Here is a 17424-nt window from a genome sequence, read left to right on the forward strand (position 1 = left end):
AAAAAAAAAAAAAAAAGAATGAGAGCTTGCCATTTGTGACAGCATGGGTTGACCCAGAGGGTATTGCGCAAATTGAAATATGTCAGAGGAAGACACATGCCACGTGATTTCACTTATATATGGCATCTAAAAAACAAACCAAACAAATAAAAACAGAACAGGATCATAACTATAGAGAACAAAATGGTGGTTGCCAGAGGGGGCAGGGGTTGGGGTGAGTTAAATAGGTGAAGGGGATTACGAGATATAAACTTCTAGTTAAACCTCTAGCTGGGAGGAGAGAGGACAGAATCCTGAAGAAGGGATTGTAACCTCTGGTCAACAGTGACTAAGTCAAGCCTCTTCTGCACTCTGAGCAAATTAACAGTGGGGTGAATAGAGGCTAACTTTGGATTTCTATCACCTGCAACTGAAGACTAACATAAGAAAAACTACCTATGGTTTTTTTTTTAATTCTAGGTACAAATAAAATATCTAGGACTGTACATAGAAGGTATTCAACAATGTTAATAATCATTATTACTACTAGTATAAAAGGCTGATCCTCTTGATTTTATAAAAGATATGAACTGCCCTCTGAATTCTCTGGGTTTAATTTTGTTCAATTCAACAACAGTTGTTTGTAACGATGCCCATTCATCTCTGTAAACTGAGCTCCTCAAGGGCTGAAATTATCCCTTCCCATATTTAGATCTCGAGCATCAAATATAGTGCCTTATTTAAGGCAGATGCTCAAAAATTACTTGTTGTTGATAATATATGGAATTAATTTTTATTCCTATGCTATTCTATTCCAAATACTAGACCACTTAGGTGAATTTTCAAGAGCTGCTAAAACATAACGCACTATAAGAAAGGGTTTTACTTTTTCACATATTTAAAGAAAGTCTTTTATACTCCAATTCAGAAAATAATAGTTGTTAGAAATTGAAGGGTTTTTTAATAGTTTTGAGGGTTAGTTACTGTTTATACTATGGTAAATTCAGCTTTGGGAACAATAGGAAACTTTCCCCTCTGCAAAAGAGAACTAACTTTGACGACCTTAGACTGAAAATACCAGCAGAATTTATCCCACAATCATTGCCTGGGGGTTTGCATCTCTCCCTCAGATCACAACAGATCACTTTGTAATTCAGACTCAAGCTCTGCTTCTGTGTCTGTGCCTGATGCGTAGGTAACTTCATAACTGCTTTCTTATGCATTATAAATGAATACTTTTAATTTTAGACATGCTGGAAGGAGATTGCTTTTATAGGATTTTCCCCCCACCACTGTACAAAGGTTTTTATTTGGAAACAGTACCATATCACCTGTAATATCTTCCTTTTAATAACAGTTACCCTTCATTAAAGACTTCCTGGGCCAGGAGCTCTACTAAGTCACTTGTATCTGGTATCACATATAATGCCCTTGACAATCTTGCAAGAAAAAGAATCCTTATTTTATAGATTTAAAATATAGAGAGAGTTGAAGACACTTGCACAAGGTCAAACAGCTAGTACATGGAAAAAAGGTATCATTCAAATTCATACCTGTCTGATTCCACAGTCGATGCTTTTTACTGGCTCTATGAAAATGACCATCAGTGCAACTTCACACAGGCAAAATTATATAAATATAGTTATATTACGTTCAAGACAGTTTGCTGAGTCTCAAATATTAAGCTACTAGATCTCTCCTTTTCTTCTTTATTAGAGATACCCAAAAGTCTGATAAAATGTCAATAGATAAGGTTTATATTATTTTCGCTTAGTACTCAGTGCTATATCATTTGAGTGTTCAGATAAACTAAATCATAATCTGATATTTATTCAGTATTTATTTGGTGTAAGGGACTCTGCTCAGTACCTCACATGCATATATCTACATGTGTGTATATATGTATATATATACATACATATATAGTGTATATATAAAAATATATATAGTATACATATATAAATAATATGTATTTAATATATATGTATTTTTTGTGTATCTGCATATGTAATCCTCACAATACTCCTATGAGGAACATTCTGTTATGATCCCCAATTTACAGACAAGGCTCAGAGAGATTACATAACTTGCCTGGGGTCACACAGCTAATAAATGAGAGATGGGGATTCAATCCCCGGTAACAATGGCTCCAGGAACACACCTAAATCACTTTCTATCAATGGTTCTTCGCATGTCACTGATTGAAAAACTAAGAACCTTCCACTAAAAGTTAAGGAAGCAAGATGCCCATAAGACCTATGGTATTTCTAGTACAAGTAGAGTCTAGATGGAGAAACGTTACGAGGTACCCCTAGGGCCTCCACTGAGGCACTGCTCTGTCCGACTCCTCACCCGTCTTCCATCTTGCTGTTTCCTGTTCTCCTTTCCTGGTTCCTTTGTGATGAGTTGCTTTGACACTGATGACCCATTTCCAAAGCATTTACTTCTCTTGACACATCAATGCCCTTTCCCTCTTCTGCCTTGCCTATCTGCTTCCTGAGTGCCAATCCCAGGGCTTCCCTCCTCCTGCATTCCAGCCTACCCCTCTCTCTGCCCACCCTATGTTCCCTAGAGCAGTAAACTCATAGCGTGTTATACTTTATTTACTTTTCCATCTGTCTAGAAATTATGTTCTTTGAGGCCAGCAAGCATTATGTCTTGGTACGTTTAGCATCCTACACAGTACCTGATATACTGTAAGTACTTAAGAAATATATTTTTTCAATTTCTAATTCCCTAAATTCTCCATGTAGCATTCGCATATATTTGATCAAAATATTACAGGAAAAAATAATAAAGACTCACTTTTTTTTGGCAGTCTAAATCCCCTTAAATCCATCAAAAGAATTTTTAATTTTCTCCAAATTAGTTCATCTTTAACACTAGGTGGTAAATGTTAGGTTGTCACATAAAATAGATGCCCCCAGGTTTAAAGATGTAATTATTTTAGTGAAAACTGAGCATTTTTCCTATATCTCCAAAAATTTTTAAACTGATAAGAATCATTTAAAATGAAAGCAATAATAATTACCCTGTTTTAAATTAGATCACCTATTGAATGATTCTGGTTGATTCTGCACCTAAATACATACACATACACACACACACACACACACACACATTCAGTGGGGAAAAAAATCCTTCACAGGCTCATCAAAAACATCTCTTCCATTCCTTTTTCTCTTCCCTGCCTCTTCATTCCTCACTCCCTTTTCACTCTTCTTTAAAATTTTTTTTTCTGATTTTGATATTTGTGGCTTTAGCTGCTGTGAGTTATCTGGAGTTTTTTCTGACCTCCCACAGTGTTAATTCATCAGGCAATTTGAAACACTCTTCCCTCCACTTCACTGTAATTGAGAAAGCAACAGGTTGGCCCTGAGGCAATGAGCAAGAGAAGAAAAAGAAAAAGAAAAAGACCCCTTGGACTAAGCCAAGTTTTGAGTTCCAGCTAAAACACTAGGAACTGTGTGACCTTGAGAAATTAAGAAACCCCCTCTTGGCTCTGTCTTCATTTTTTAATGATATTAATGATATTTTAATAATATTAAAATAGACCTCACTGGGGTTGTTGTGAAACTGAATGCGATTAATGATGACTTCTTAAAAACATGAAGGTATTCCTACTATATTTATCCCAGAATTGGAGGATGATCTGGGAAATAATGTCCTGGGAAACAGCAAATACCTAATTTCCCCAATTTCATAATTTCACACTAATATTCAGAGAAAGGCCTGCAATTTGGAATGACTGAAGCAGAATATGTACACAGTGTGTATGGAAAGGGTTTAGAAGTGGCCGTGGCAGATTTTGGAATGAGGGCAGGCAGACTGGGTCAGATGAAGAAAGAAACTTAGTAAATCTAGGTTTTTTTGGAATGAAAACCCAGAAGTGTATAAATTGGAAAATGACAAAAGTGCTTTACAGGACCAGTATAATCTCTATCTATGGAAAGAGAAATTGGTGTTCCCATAGAGTTCCCAAGGCAAGTTCATGGTAGCCCAATCATTCAATAGCTTCCACAAATCTGATCACCAGACTGCCGTTAACCCCCTTTCCTATTATGTACTTTGTCTACATTTTCCCAGCCTTCACCTCTCCAAGACCACTCTCATTCTGTTCTCTATTTTAACTGATGACCTGGCTTCCTAACCCAAAGCAAGAACTTAGGCTCCATGCATGGACCCCTTAACTTTCTAACCTCTCATCTCTGTGTTTCTATAGCTACATCAACTCTCATGTCCTCTCCTACAGCCTCAAAGGTTTTCTTTATCCTTCTCAAGGCTAATCCTGTCACTTGTTCTTCAAATCTGAGTCATTCCTGATTCCCCAAAAATCTTTCTGAGCTATTAATGTCCTCCCTTGCACTTTAGCCTATCTCTGACTATAAATTCTTCTTTCTGCTCAAATTAGAATGATATTTAAGGGTTCCCCTTTCATAACACAATGGTGCTCCTTGGGTCTTCATCGTCCTCTACCTCCCACAATTTTGCTCTTATTTCCTTCACAATCAAGTTGCACAGAAAAATAGGTAAGAAACATGGTGTCATTTTCTCATTTTAATTTCACTCACCCTCTTTTGAAAAAAAATTTTACTTTTCTCCTTATAAAAGTAATACATGCTTTTATGTAGGAAAAATATATTTTTAATTACCCACCATCAGGGATAAAGCACATTAACTTCAGGATTAATTTATTTACTTCCAACTTCTTTCTTATATGTCACCTTCACATCTTTGGAGTATGGAAGTATAGAATTGGGATCATAGTGAATAGACAAGTGTAAAATACTGCTTTTTTTTATATAAATGCCATGCTAACTTTTTTTTAATGTTTATTTATTCTTGAGAGAAAGAGAGACAGAGCAGAGCAAGGTAGGGGCAGAGAGAGAGGGAGACATAGAATCCGAAGCAGGATCAAGGCTCTGAACTGTCAGCACAAAGCCTGACACGATGCTTGAACCCACGAACTACAAGATCATGACCTGAGCTGAAGTGGGAGACTCAACCAACTGAGCCACCCAGGCTCCCCTGCTTTTTTTCACTCAACGTTACGTTGAAAGCACTATGTCATTAGGTTCTACAGTTTATTTAATGCTTTTCTTGCAGATGAAGACATAAAGAAGGAGCAATTGATTTTAATGAAAGAGTTAACTCAAGCTTAGTTTTCAAAATGGGGACCATTGAGAGCTCAGACAATCCAAATGAAGCATAGGGAAAAAATATGCAAACCTCGTAGCTAAAATTTTTGTCAAATTATTGCTTCATGTTTCTCTCCCCCACACTATACTAAAAAGTTCTATAGGTCGGGTTCTTGTGCATCTTGTAGTCCGATATCTAGCATTCTATTTGGCACAGGATACCTAATCAAATTAATAAACAAAGCCAATGGGCTTGCAATTAGAAAAAAAAGCTGTTTATGAAAAAACAGTTTACTTTTCCAGCTAGATGTCAAAAAATTTAATAAACCACAGAAGGTGCAGACCATTAAATATTATTTAATGTCCACAAATTAGGGAGAAAATATAAATCATCATCCCATTTTCCTTTTTTTATCCTTGGTTAAAAAGTATGTCTCTCAATCTTCTTAAATCGTTCACTTTTGGTACCCAAAGAGACATACGTATCAAGTGCTAGCAGAATTATCAACAAGAAGATCTCAACTTTCAGCAAATTACAGCATGAGTCTTAGAAGTGTGCAATGCCCAGGGGCATCTGGGTGGCTCAGTTGGTTTAGCGTTTGACTTTAGCTCAGGTCATGATCTCATGGTTTTTGGGTTCAAGCCCCGCACTCTGTGCTGACAGCTTGGCCTAGAGCCTGGTTCAGATTCTGTATCCTCCACACCTCTCTCTGCCCCTCCCATGCTCGTTCTCTTTCTCTCTCTCTCAAAAAAAAAAAACACATTAAAAAATAAATAAAGAATGAAGTGGGCAATATCCAAACTAGATGCTATATGCTGTTTTAGAGAAAAAGTTAAAAAAAAAAAAAAGAACTATAATCATTCAAATTTTTCAGCTGTTATCATCCAATCCTCTTTTAAGGCAATAATTATAGACTATACAAATAGAAGTCACATGTATTTTGAGAGGAAAAAATCTAGTGTTCAAATAACATGCTATCAGTGGTGATATTTTTTAATCTTGATGTATTTGGTTTCTATTACTGCATCACAAATTACCACAAACTCCGTGACTTAAAACAAAATGCATTTACTGTTAACCACTTTCCGTGGGCCAGGCATTGGCATAATTTAGATCAGTCCTCTGCTTAGGGTCTCTGGGACTGCAATCCAGGCATTGGCCCAGCCGTGCTTTCTCACTGGTTATCAGCCAGGGACTGCTCTCGCTCCTGGAGGCCCCCAAAGTGCCTTAGCATGTGACCCTCTTACAACATGGCTATTTCTTCTTCACAGTTAGCATGTGAATCCCTCTGACTTCTAGATGCTCTTTTTAGAGCTGATTTGATTAGGTCAGGCCCACTCAGGATAATCTCCCTTTGAATTCAAAGTAATCTAATTAAGGACCTGAATTATATCTGAAATTTCCCTTCTACTTAGTCATAAAGTGTAACCTAATCGTGGGATTGATATCCCATCATATTCAAAGGTCCCAGTCATACTCAAGGTGAAGTGATTACAGTTGACCCTTGAACAACATGGATTTGAACTGTGCGGGTCCATTTACAAGCTTTCTTTTTTAAGAGTTGACTGCAAAGGCCATAAGGCATTGACTGACAACTGACCACTGCAATCTCCATGGACCAAACCCAAGGCTACCAGTTCAGAGGTCATGCCTGATTCTCTCTGCGTACTGGGAAGGCCTACCAAGTCCTTGGGGAGCCCCTGGAGGCCCTTCAAGGAGGCAGGGCCTCAGATCATCCCATGTGACAACAGGCTGATCAGGTCAAAGCAGCGAGAGAGGGCAGGAAACTAGGCTGAAGAGTAAGAAGGTGCCTGGAGGAACAGCACTGTAGAGGGAGCCCCCGTGTGCCTTACTTACCCCTTCGCCACCCCACTCCCACCATTCCTCTGTGCACTGGGCTCCTGCTCCACCCAGGCCAGGCCTGGGCCCTTCTTTGTGGTGGCATCCTGACCCATGGCTTCCTGAAGGCTAATGCACTCCCGGGTACCCAAAGCTGCTGATGGCACAGGCCAGCTGTTCACCTCCAGGTAGATGGGGCAGCCATACTGCACCTCCAGCAGACTGTCCCCATTCGTGGGCTGCCCAGAAGCTACCACTGCTGAGCCAATACTGCTGCTAAAGCAGCCTCTGGCCTGGCCAGCTGGCCTATCTGCTATTTTTTTCAATAAATATACATACAGTACTGTTAATGTATTTTTTCTTCCTTATGACTTTCTTAACAAGTTTGTTTTCTCTAGCTTAGTTTATTGTAATACAGTATATAATACATGCAACACACAAAATATGTGTTAACTGACTGTTTATGTTATCAGTAAGACTTCTGGTCAACAGTAGACTCTGAGCAGTTACATTTTTGAGGAATCAAAAATTTTATGTGGATTTTTGACTGTGGCTGGGGGAGGCATCTCTAACCCTGGTGCTCTGTTAACTGTATGCAGGACATGTGCCCCCGGAGTTGGGATCCTTGGGGGCCATCTCAGAACCTGCCTACCACACTAAATAACCAGCTTGTCCCACAAATATGATTGTATATAGAAAAAGCCCTTGGGAATCCCAACGAACAGCCACAATGAAAAATTACCAACCCCAAATATGTAATCTATGTGCCACTGTTGAAACTGACACTCAATTATAACTTTATTTTGAGGGAAGTGAGTTGATATTTAAGCTCAAGCTATTATAACAACTGTTTTTGGTTAAATGCCTGTCCCCAGTTATTGGTACCCGGATGTTATATCAGACAGAAGGAGAATGAAGTTAGGAACAGCAGCTGTCCCCCACTCGCAGCTGCATTAGTGTGACATGGATCAGACGGACTCGCTGGCTAATAGCAGTGATGCTGATTAAAAAGTTCAGAAGTGAGAAGCCTGCTATAACAAACGTATCTTCATGACATAAATTTTTTATCAGTCTGAGTATTCAAAATTCTAACAGATGGTCGCTAGAGGAAAAGGCACAATTAAATCTACTAAAATGCATTTTTAATCATACCTTTTGGGTAAATGAGACACATTTATGAATATACTTAACTGATATTCTGACATCTGATATTCTGATACTGATATTTTCTCAGATATATGGCCTCTTTTTTTTAATGTTTTTTTTTTTTTTATTTACTTCTGAGAGAGAGAGAGAGACAGTGTGAGCAGGGGAGGGTCAGAGAGAGGGAGAGATACAGAATCCAAAGCACGCTCCAGGCTCTGAGCTAGCTGTCAGCACAGAGCCCGACGTGGGGCTCAAACCCACGAACTGTGAGATCATGACCTGAACCAAAGTTGGAGGCTTAACCGACTGAGCCACCCAGGCACCCCATATGACCTCTTTTTTAAGCCTGCGCTGATACATGAGAAATATTTGCCATCACCCGAGCCATCCCTCAATGACATAATGTTGGGCACCCCTAATGCCGTGTCTACTCTTTCCTTAAAAGGTAACCTGAACTCCCATATCCCTCAGAAGTATTGCACCTGAAGTTTATGTTTTCCAGATTTAACTTAGCAAACTGAAAATAAATCAGGGCTATCACCTTTCTTATTTTAGATCAATGGCTTGCAAACTTTGGGGGTGCATTAAGGATTTTGGTAAAAATTCAAATTGCTATACTCGCATCCAGAGATTGTGATTACTTCATTTAATCTAGATAGAGTTCCTTGAATGTGCACATTCAACACACTTGATGATCTAGACTCTGGAGAATCATAGACCACTGTTTGAGAAACCAGCTGTTAAAATCATCTAATATTCCATTAGCTTTTTTGTGATCTTACCACAAGACTGACATCTAATGAAAGTCCTGTGGACTGAACCCCCCAAGATTATATATATACTAGCTCCTATACAGTATGAAGTGATCAGATTCTGAAGAACAAATTATAAGAGCTTTGACAGATCACCACTAAACTACATCATAATAGATGTTATCACTCTAACCTTTGAAGACCTTTTGAGATCTTGATTTCATTATACATACGGATATCTAATGAGCTTGCCACCATAAATATATTTATAAGTGGTCTCCCATAGTCCTTGTTAATGTCAATGGCTCTTTCTTCCCAAGATGCTGCATATCTGAGTAGCTCTGCTTCTTATCTGCATGGTAGGTACTCTGACAAGGTAGACATGTTTCTCCTTCATCTATCCCATAAAATAGTTCTCTTTGTGTTCTTCTATATCATTCATAAGTCATATTTGGTGATTCCTCTTTAATATTATTTCCTCTAGTTTTTTTTTTTTTTTTTCTGATAAGCTAGTGAAAGAAAGAAACTTTTGAAATTCCATTGTCTCCTGGTCATTTGGAAAAATGAATTATATGAAAGCCCTCAAAGAAAATCATAGTTACTTCAGGGGCACCTGGGTGGCTCAGTCAGTTAATCATCTGACTTCAGCTCAGGTCATGATCTCACAGTTTGTAGGTTTGAGCCCCACATCGGGCTCTGTGCTAACAGCTCAGAGCCTGGAGCCTGTTTCAGATTCTGTATCTCCCTCTCTCTCTGATCCTCCCCTGCTCATGCTGCCTCTCTCTCTCTCTCAGAAATAAAAATATAATACTAATAAATAAATAATTTTAAAAAATTAAATTTTAAAAAGAAAATCATAGTTACTTTCAAAAAGCAGAAGTTTCCTAAGATACATTCTCTGATCACATAGTAGTAAAAACTAGACGCCTTAAAAAAATGAACTGTTTATGTTTTATTAAAAAGAAATATATATTAGAGTATGTAGAAATGAGGAAATATATGAGGAAAGCCTCTACCGATGGCATTCTTCCTCATTGAGTATATTCTAGCCAGCATGCCGTCCACAGGTGTCCAGGATATTTCCTCAGCTCCATGGCCTGCCACCCAAGTGAGTTCCCTTGGGTAAGTTTTTGGGCTTGACTACAATGAAGGCAGTTATAATGGAACCTTAAAAAACTATAAGAGAACCAAAGAATTAGTGAAATATAATTGCTCAATATGCTCTGTATTATACAGGTAAGAAATATAAGTGATTTTTTAAAATGTCACCCAAAAAAGACTAAATTTTCACAATCCCATTAAGATACATCTTCTTTAAAGCTATTTTTTAATTCTTTAAAAGCATCATCTAAAGGACTTATTCTACAGAATTGTACAGAACTAAATTTTTTCTTCCACAAAACTATCAACTAAAGAAATCTGCCATTCCCAATATACACAACTAAAAAATAAAATGTCCGTCTCCATACCAACACTGTTCACACACATACACAAAACTTTAAAATCAACTTAAATGAGTCAATTTATAATTTTAAAAAATAAGTTAAAAGGAAAATAATTTATTCAATGTTTTAAACTGCTGTCCATCTCTTTTTTTACTTTTCCTTTTAAACTGAACTGAAGAAAAGGAAAACTTCAGTTCAATGAGGTTTCACTAAGCAATAACTGAAATGACAACCGTATAGATAGTTTTAAATGCTACTGTAGACATTTTAAAAGGACCTGAGTGAAAACTTCTGTTAATAAAGATTTTTTCAAGTTTTTCCTAAGATAATTCAATAAAAATAAGAGGTAAAAAATAATAGGTGGGATGGGTGAATAACCACAAAAGTTATGGCTATGAACAAAGCTTAATGTCCAAAACAGATCTTGAATAAACAGAGCTGGGAAAGTCACGCAGGAGTCAAGAGAAGGTCACACTATTTGTGCTTCAATTATTTGGTTTGCTTTTAATCATATATCTTAGAATTGTTTTCTGAGCTTGTTTTAATAAGATTGTGTTTTGCTGCTCTTGTGTGGCGAACACTTTAAGCAGAGCTAAATTTGGAGTTTTCTCTAGAGATGCACTTTCCAAGCTAAGATTAACAGAGACCGACATGGCTGTCCTTCATCTTCCACCTCACTTCTCAGTGACAGAGGTAGATATAGATGTTACAGCATGCACAGTGGATGTAGCAGATGTGGATTTACACAGCGTCTGTGAAAAATTACCACCAGGTGATTATAGCATGTCAGGCACACAGACTAAAACTACCATCTACCACATAAGAATACATTTGCATTTAATGGAGTGTCTTGTTAATGAAACTCATTATTGTGTTTCTCACTTACATGTTCACCATCTCCTTTTATGTTGCACTAAACTCATCTATTTGTTCAGCATGTCATTTTTTGTTTCTTTGTTTGCTTCTTTCTGAATCTTGAAAACTAGATTTTAAAAGTCTCTTTAAAACGATACAAGAGTGGCACTTGGATGGCTCAGTCAGTTAAGCATCAAACTCTTGACTTCAGAGGAAGATAAAATGTAACCCATTACGATAAGGGCTATTAAAGAGACAGGAACAAAAAAAGAAACTGCTAATAACAGGAGAATAAAAGAGTGCCCGTCTTCATGAAAAAGCAGGATTTTTGTTGAGACTCAACAGACAGAGAGTCTGTCAACAGTCAGAGAGAAAGAGAGTTTACTAAACAAAATTGTGGAGGACAGTCTTTTCAGGCTGAGTGAGGAACATGTGAAGAATCTGAGTAGGGGCAGAGAAATTAAACCTTGAAGAACCTTTAGGTTTTTTTTTGAAAAGTAACTCTGGACCGAGTAAGAGTGGAGGATTCTTCAAAATAAGAAGAGGCTAAGCAGCAAGAAGACAATCTGAGAGTCCGTAGCGAAAGTATATGTCTGAACTCTGAAGAGGTAACCGCAGTACAGGTGGAGAGAAAAGGGTGGGGTCATCCTGAGGTCTCTGGATCAGGTACCAGAGGTTATTAACCAAGAAGAGGAGGGTCAGACAAGGAATGTGTTTGGGAGTCAAGACCACGGAATTCTATTCTTTTTGCTTCTGGCTCCCACTCTTTTGCTCACCCTTAAACGTTGGGACTTGTAGCACTTTCCTTGCTTTCTTTGTGTTTTCTCGTGCAAAATCAAAAAGTAATTTTCACAAACAAAAAACAAAAACAAAACACAAGTAGGTAGAATGAAGAAAACCAAGAAGGACATGCTCTGTGGAGTTGTGAACTTTAATGTCTAGCACCTTAATCTTGTCTTGATTCCAATGAATCCAAGCACTGAATTCATACACTTCTGGGGAGGCAGATGTGGCGACGAAGTGCTCAGTTTTCTCTGCTAGATAGAAAAACCTTACATGTGCATTCCAGCTCCTCCATGTACTAACTGGTGATAGCTTCTATAACTTAAGTGTTTATTTAAAACATGGGGCAATAAAACTTTCTCAGTAAGATTACAGTGATGACTAAACAAAGCGTGTCATGTAAACAGTTCCTAGCACTATAAGAACCTCATAAAACATTACTTAAAAATAATCATAAGAGGGGCACCTGGGTGGCTCAGTTGATTAAGTGTCCAACTCTTGATCTCGGCTCAGGTCCTGATCTCATGGTTCATGAGATCAAGCCCCACATCTGGCTCTGCACTGACAACATGGAGCCTGCTTCAGAATCTCTCTCTCTCTGCTTCTCTCTCTCTGCCCCTCTGTGCTCATGCTTTCTCTCTCTCTCTCAAAATAAATTAATAAACTTTAAAAATAATAACCAATACCATTTATTATGCCTTGTTCTAACTACTTTCTTCCTACAGTTTCATTTGACCCTCACAACAACTCAACGGGGCAGGTACTCATACAATTATCATTACGACGATCATTTCTCTATTTATAAGTCCGGGAATGGAGGCACAGTTTTAGTGGCTTGCCTAGAGTCATATAGCTTGCAAATGCTGAAGCCATAACTAGAACATAGGCAACCTGGTTTTGAAGACAGAAATCTTAATGCCAGGAGATCCTGACATTCCCATGAGGATCCAGAAGGTCCTTGCGTGATGCCACAAGCTGTTGACAAGTACTCAAGTCCCAACTTTGCCTAAGGGCTGCTCTCATCCACCATTTCTGTCCTACGTTGCTTTCTCCTTATTCTCAATTGTTTCCACTCATTGGCTGTAGAGTGAAATTTAGAATTTAATCATTTATTCTTACATTTTTTCTTGAATGGATGTAAGTCTTATCTTGAGTGCAAGCTCTTGAGGCAGAGATTATGTACCATACTTGGTATTCTATTCAGTAATAAATAGCTCAAGTCTTGAGTATCGGTAAGCTCTCAGTAAATACTGGAGTGCTTGATTCTCAGGCTCCAAGGCATCACTACTGGAAGAAACAGCAAGTAGAGAGATTTGCATAAAGCCTGGCCACTCCCACTGAAGATTTCACACTAGCAAAAATGCAGTCAATGACGCAGAGCTCCACTTAGAGAATATTCCTCAAGAGCCCATACAGAAGAGGCAAAATTCCTATGCTATGGGATGAAGAATGACCTAATATTGTTCTTTTGGCTATTTCAGTGAAGGTACCTTTACAGTAAAAGATAGAGGCATATTTAAGTATAATTTTGTAAAACAATTCTTAGGGTTTTTCCCTCTTAATAGTTACAGTTAGGACAATTCAGAAGAATATCCATTGACTGAAGTCTCTCTATTACAATAAAAAAAAATACTGATGCATTTAAAGCAGTTTGAAAAAATTAAAGAATTGCTATTTTTTAAAACAAAGTAATATATCTAAAATGAAAAGAGTGGGTAACAGTCCAAGCACACTACGCAGATGGTAACAGTTTGAAAACGGCTCTCGAAAATAATTTTTATTTGTTTAAACTGCTTATAAACAGGAGTCACACAAAAACGCTTGGAAGTCAAATTAAGTCAGATAAAGGAGTCAAAGTCAAAGTGGACTTTAGAAAAAATAATTTTTAAGAAGATCATTTGAAAGAAAATGAGTACTATGACATTTACATTTTTAACATAAGAAATATTAATTAGTGTTATTTGTCTCACTGTTGTTGCCAATACCCACATGGATTCTAAAGAGCAGAGTGGCAGTTTTAAAATGAAATGTAATTATAATTTCATTCATGTATTCAACTTTAAGATATTTATGAGGGCTTGTGCAACTGAATTTGCAATAATATGGAAGTAAAAGAAGACCATTGTCTTCCTGAAAAGAACTAGAAATTTACTCAGAATGAGGAACTTCAAAGAGGGAATGCTTAATTGTTCAGGGAGGACTATGTTAATTTATAAATCCTGGCAGGGATATATGACTAAGGCGATTCAGAGGACAGTAGAAATTAGGAGCTATGGGGCGCCTGGGTGGCTAACTCCGTTAGGGGACTTACTTCATCTCAGGTCATAATCTCACCATTTATGAGTTCGGGCCCCATGTTGGGCTCTGCTAACAGTTCAGAGCCTGAAGCTGGCTTCAATTTCTGTGTCTCCCTCTCTCTCTGTGTGTCTCCCCCTGCCTCTATAAAATGAATAAATATTTAAACAAAAAAAAATTTTAATTAGGAGCTGAAGTTCACAGAAAAGTTCAGATCTAGGAATAAGGATTTTAGAGTCACTGATAAGAGAAGTAATGTCTAAATTTACCGTCTTAGATAAGACTACAAATTTGGCATCATTAGGTTGGCTTTACCACATTCTTGATTCAACGGAGAGAATGTTGATCTTATTTTACTAGTTTCATATTCCTGTAACTAACCAAACTACTGATGATAAAAATAATGCAGACAAAAACTTGCAAAGTTGTTCAGGAAGGAATACTACTATTTTAATCATTAAGTTGGTGATAGCTATGAATCTGAATCCTTCAGGAGTCTTTATTTAATACAATCTTACAGCTTTCATATCTTATTCCTAGAAGGTCACCATATAATAAAAGTGAAGACTATGAATCTCCACTAGGATAATTAATAAGCATATACTTAAAAATGATCATTTGCATGACACTATATCAGTCCTGCGATTTTTAAAAAGAGAGCCTCATCTTTCCCTTTGCCTTAACATGTACAGACATGAACTTTTAGTAAAGAAGTTATGAGGTGAATCTATTAGGAAGGATTACAATCAAATATCCTAAACAAAGATTCTAGCTCACAAAAAGTTTTACTTGTCCATGCAGGTAAATATGAAGTGATCCATCACTCAGTCAACACACATTCAATTATTCTCATAATGTCATCAAATATATGAAATGAAACACACTGGGGAGGATTTTTCAAATTGTTATTATCACATTTGAGTGGATACTGAAATCAACTTAGTAGTTTCAAGCTGGTATTAAAAATAAAGAATACAGGGGTGCCTGGGGGGCTCAGTTGGTTAAGCGTCCAACTTCAGCTCAGGTTATGATCTCACGGTTTGTGGGTTTGAGCCCCATGTCCGGCTCTGTGCTGACAGCTCAGAGCCTGGAATCTGCTTCAGATTCTGTGTCTCCCTCTGTCTCTACCCATCCCTCACTCGTTCTCTGTCTCTTCTCTCTCTCTCTCACACACACACACAAAAATAAACTTAAAAAAATAAAGAACACAGAGTAGAAATATTGAAGTGCATTGAACATAATACGTATGGCTTGAAGACAACATTATCAGTGTGTGTGTGTGTGTGTGTGTGTGTGTGTGTGTGTGTGTGTGTTAAAGAAAGAAAAAAATTAGTAACAATTTAATTGCATTTTATGTAGCCAAAAAAAGAGTTTAAAAGCCTAATTGCTCATGAGGAGTCAAGTAGAGAGGGGGTACACTAGTGTGTTGACCGAGGAATAAACATGTCCAGTACCCGCAGGACATTCCCAGTCCTTGATAATCCAGCATGTCTTTGTGTCCTGCTGCTTTCAACTTCTTCACCATCGTAGGCTTGGGTGATGATTTAAACCCAAAACTATACCGTAGAGAATGAATGTATTAAAACTGGATGTCAACCTTAATCAGATTCAGCGTATACATATTTAATTCTCCATTTCATCTTTGTTAGCAGAGCTAAAGTGTACTGGGATTTGTTTCACAGTCTTACCATGAATACTATGACATTTTATCTGTCAAATACTAAAATACTTTATCAACTCTGAACTTTACTACTATACTAAATATTTCTCATTGGCAAAGTGGTCTTTACTGACTTGAAAAACAAAACAAAACAAAACAAAACAAAACAAAACAAAACAAAACGGAGGGACTCAGGGGTGCCTGGTGACTCAGTAAGTTGAGCGCCTGACTCTTGATTTTGGCCCAGGTCATGATCTCACAGTTTGTGGAGCCTGACTGGGATCCTCTCTTCCTTCTCTGCCCTTTTCCCACTCTCTCTCATTCAAAATAAATTAATAAATATTTTTTAAGAGGGGAGGAGAAGGACTCAGAAGAAAGTTCAGACTTCCTTAATTTATCTCAGAAAAGGATTACTGATTTTTAAAAGGAGCATAAATATTCAAAATATGGCCTATAATATCTTTTATTAATCAAGACACAGTATTAATATTAAATAGTGGTTAGATATGAAGCATCTCAATGTTATTCTGGATTTTCTTATCTTGAACAAAGACACAAGATATGAGCTGTCAAGTCTTGTCAAATCAAATTTGGGAGCCTATTAAAGCCATCCTGGGGTCACTCTAAATACTGAGAACATATCAGATTATTATTAAAGTATAACAGAAATATTTGAGGCACCTGGGCAGCACAGTCAGTTAAGCATCCAGCTCTTGATTTCAGCTCATGTCACAATCTCGCACTTCATGAGATCAAGCCCTGCATTGGGCTCTGTGCTTACAGCACTGAACCTGCTAGGAATTTTCTCTCTCCCTCTCTCTCTCTGTCCCTCCCCAGCTCTAAATAAACAAATAAATGAATAAATAAATTAACAAACAACAAAAAATTATTTGAGTAACCTCTGGGGATTAGAAATTTGGGGAATGAAATGTTCTGATCCTTGAAACCATAAACTGCTTATATCTGCAGATTAGATACCTAAAAGAGAGCTAATATTTGGACTCCAATCCTATTCCCACCAAAAAGGTTTTTTAAAGAAACCCAGAACAGGGGCACCTGGATGGCTCAGTTGGTTAAGCATCCGACTTTGGCTCAGGTCATGACCCTACAGTTCGTGGGTTAGAGCTCCACATCAGGCTCTGTGCTAACAGCCAGCTCAGAGCCTGAAGCCTGTTTCAGATTCTGTGTCTCCCTCTCTCTCTGACCCTCCCCTGCTCACGCTGTCTGTCTGTCTGTCTCTCTCTCTCTCTCTCTTTCAGAAACAAACAAACAAACCCAGAAGAGACTCAAAACTAAAGCAACTGAAGAGCTGTGAAAAGATCTAATGTTATCTTTGAAGTCCAACACTCGATCATATCAATAAATGATAGATAATCAGTCTTCAGTATAAAAGAGAATTGTAGGATAGGCAATATGGAAATGGTAGAAATAGTAGGTAGAAATTCTAGATCTGCTGGACCATGAAAAAGTCCACCAGATGGGCTCCATAGTGAAGGACTGCTGCAGAGTCTCAGATCAAAGGAAGACTACA

The 17424-nt window shown here is 37.7% G+C and overlaps 1 protein-coding gene across 1 annotated transcript in view; it reads right to left on the reverse strand.

The window, feature by feature from the left end:
* Positions 1–17424, reverse strand: part of LOC120248554 (laminin subunit alpha-2-like) — a gene marked incomplete at its 3' end in the record, with an annotated part of 318217 nt that overhangs the window by 266914 nt on the left and 33879 nt on the right. The gene's annotated exons all lie outside the window — the stretch shown is intronic.

The sequence above is a fragment of the Hyaena hyaena genome, unplaced genomic scaffold, assembly GCF_003009895.1.
Source record: "Hyaena hyaena isolate Hyena2069 unplaced genomic scaffold, ASM300989v1 scaffold_596, whole genome shotgun sequence".
Classification (NCBI taxonomy): Eukaryota; Metazoa; Chordata; class Mammalia; order Carnivora; family Hyaenidae; genus Hyaena; species Hyaena hyaena.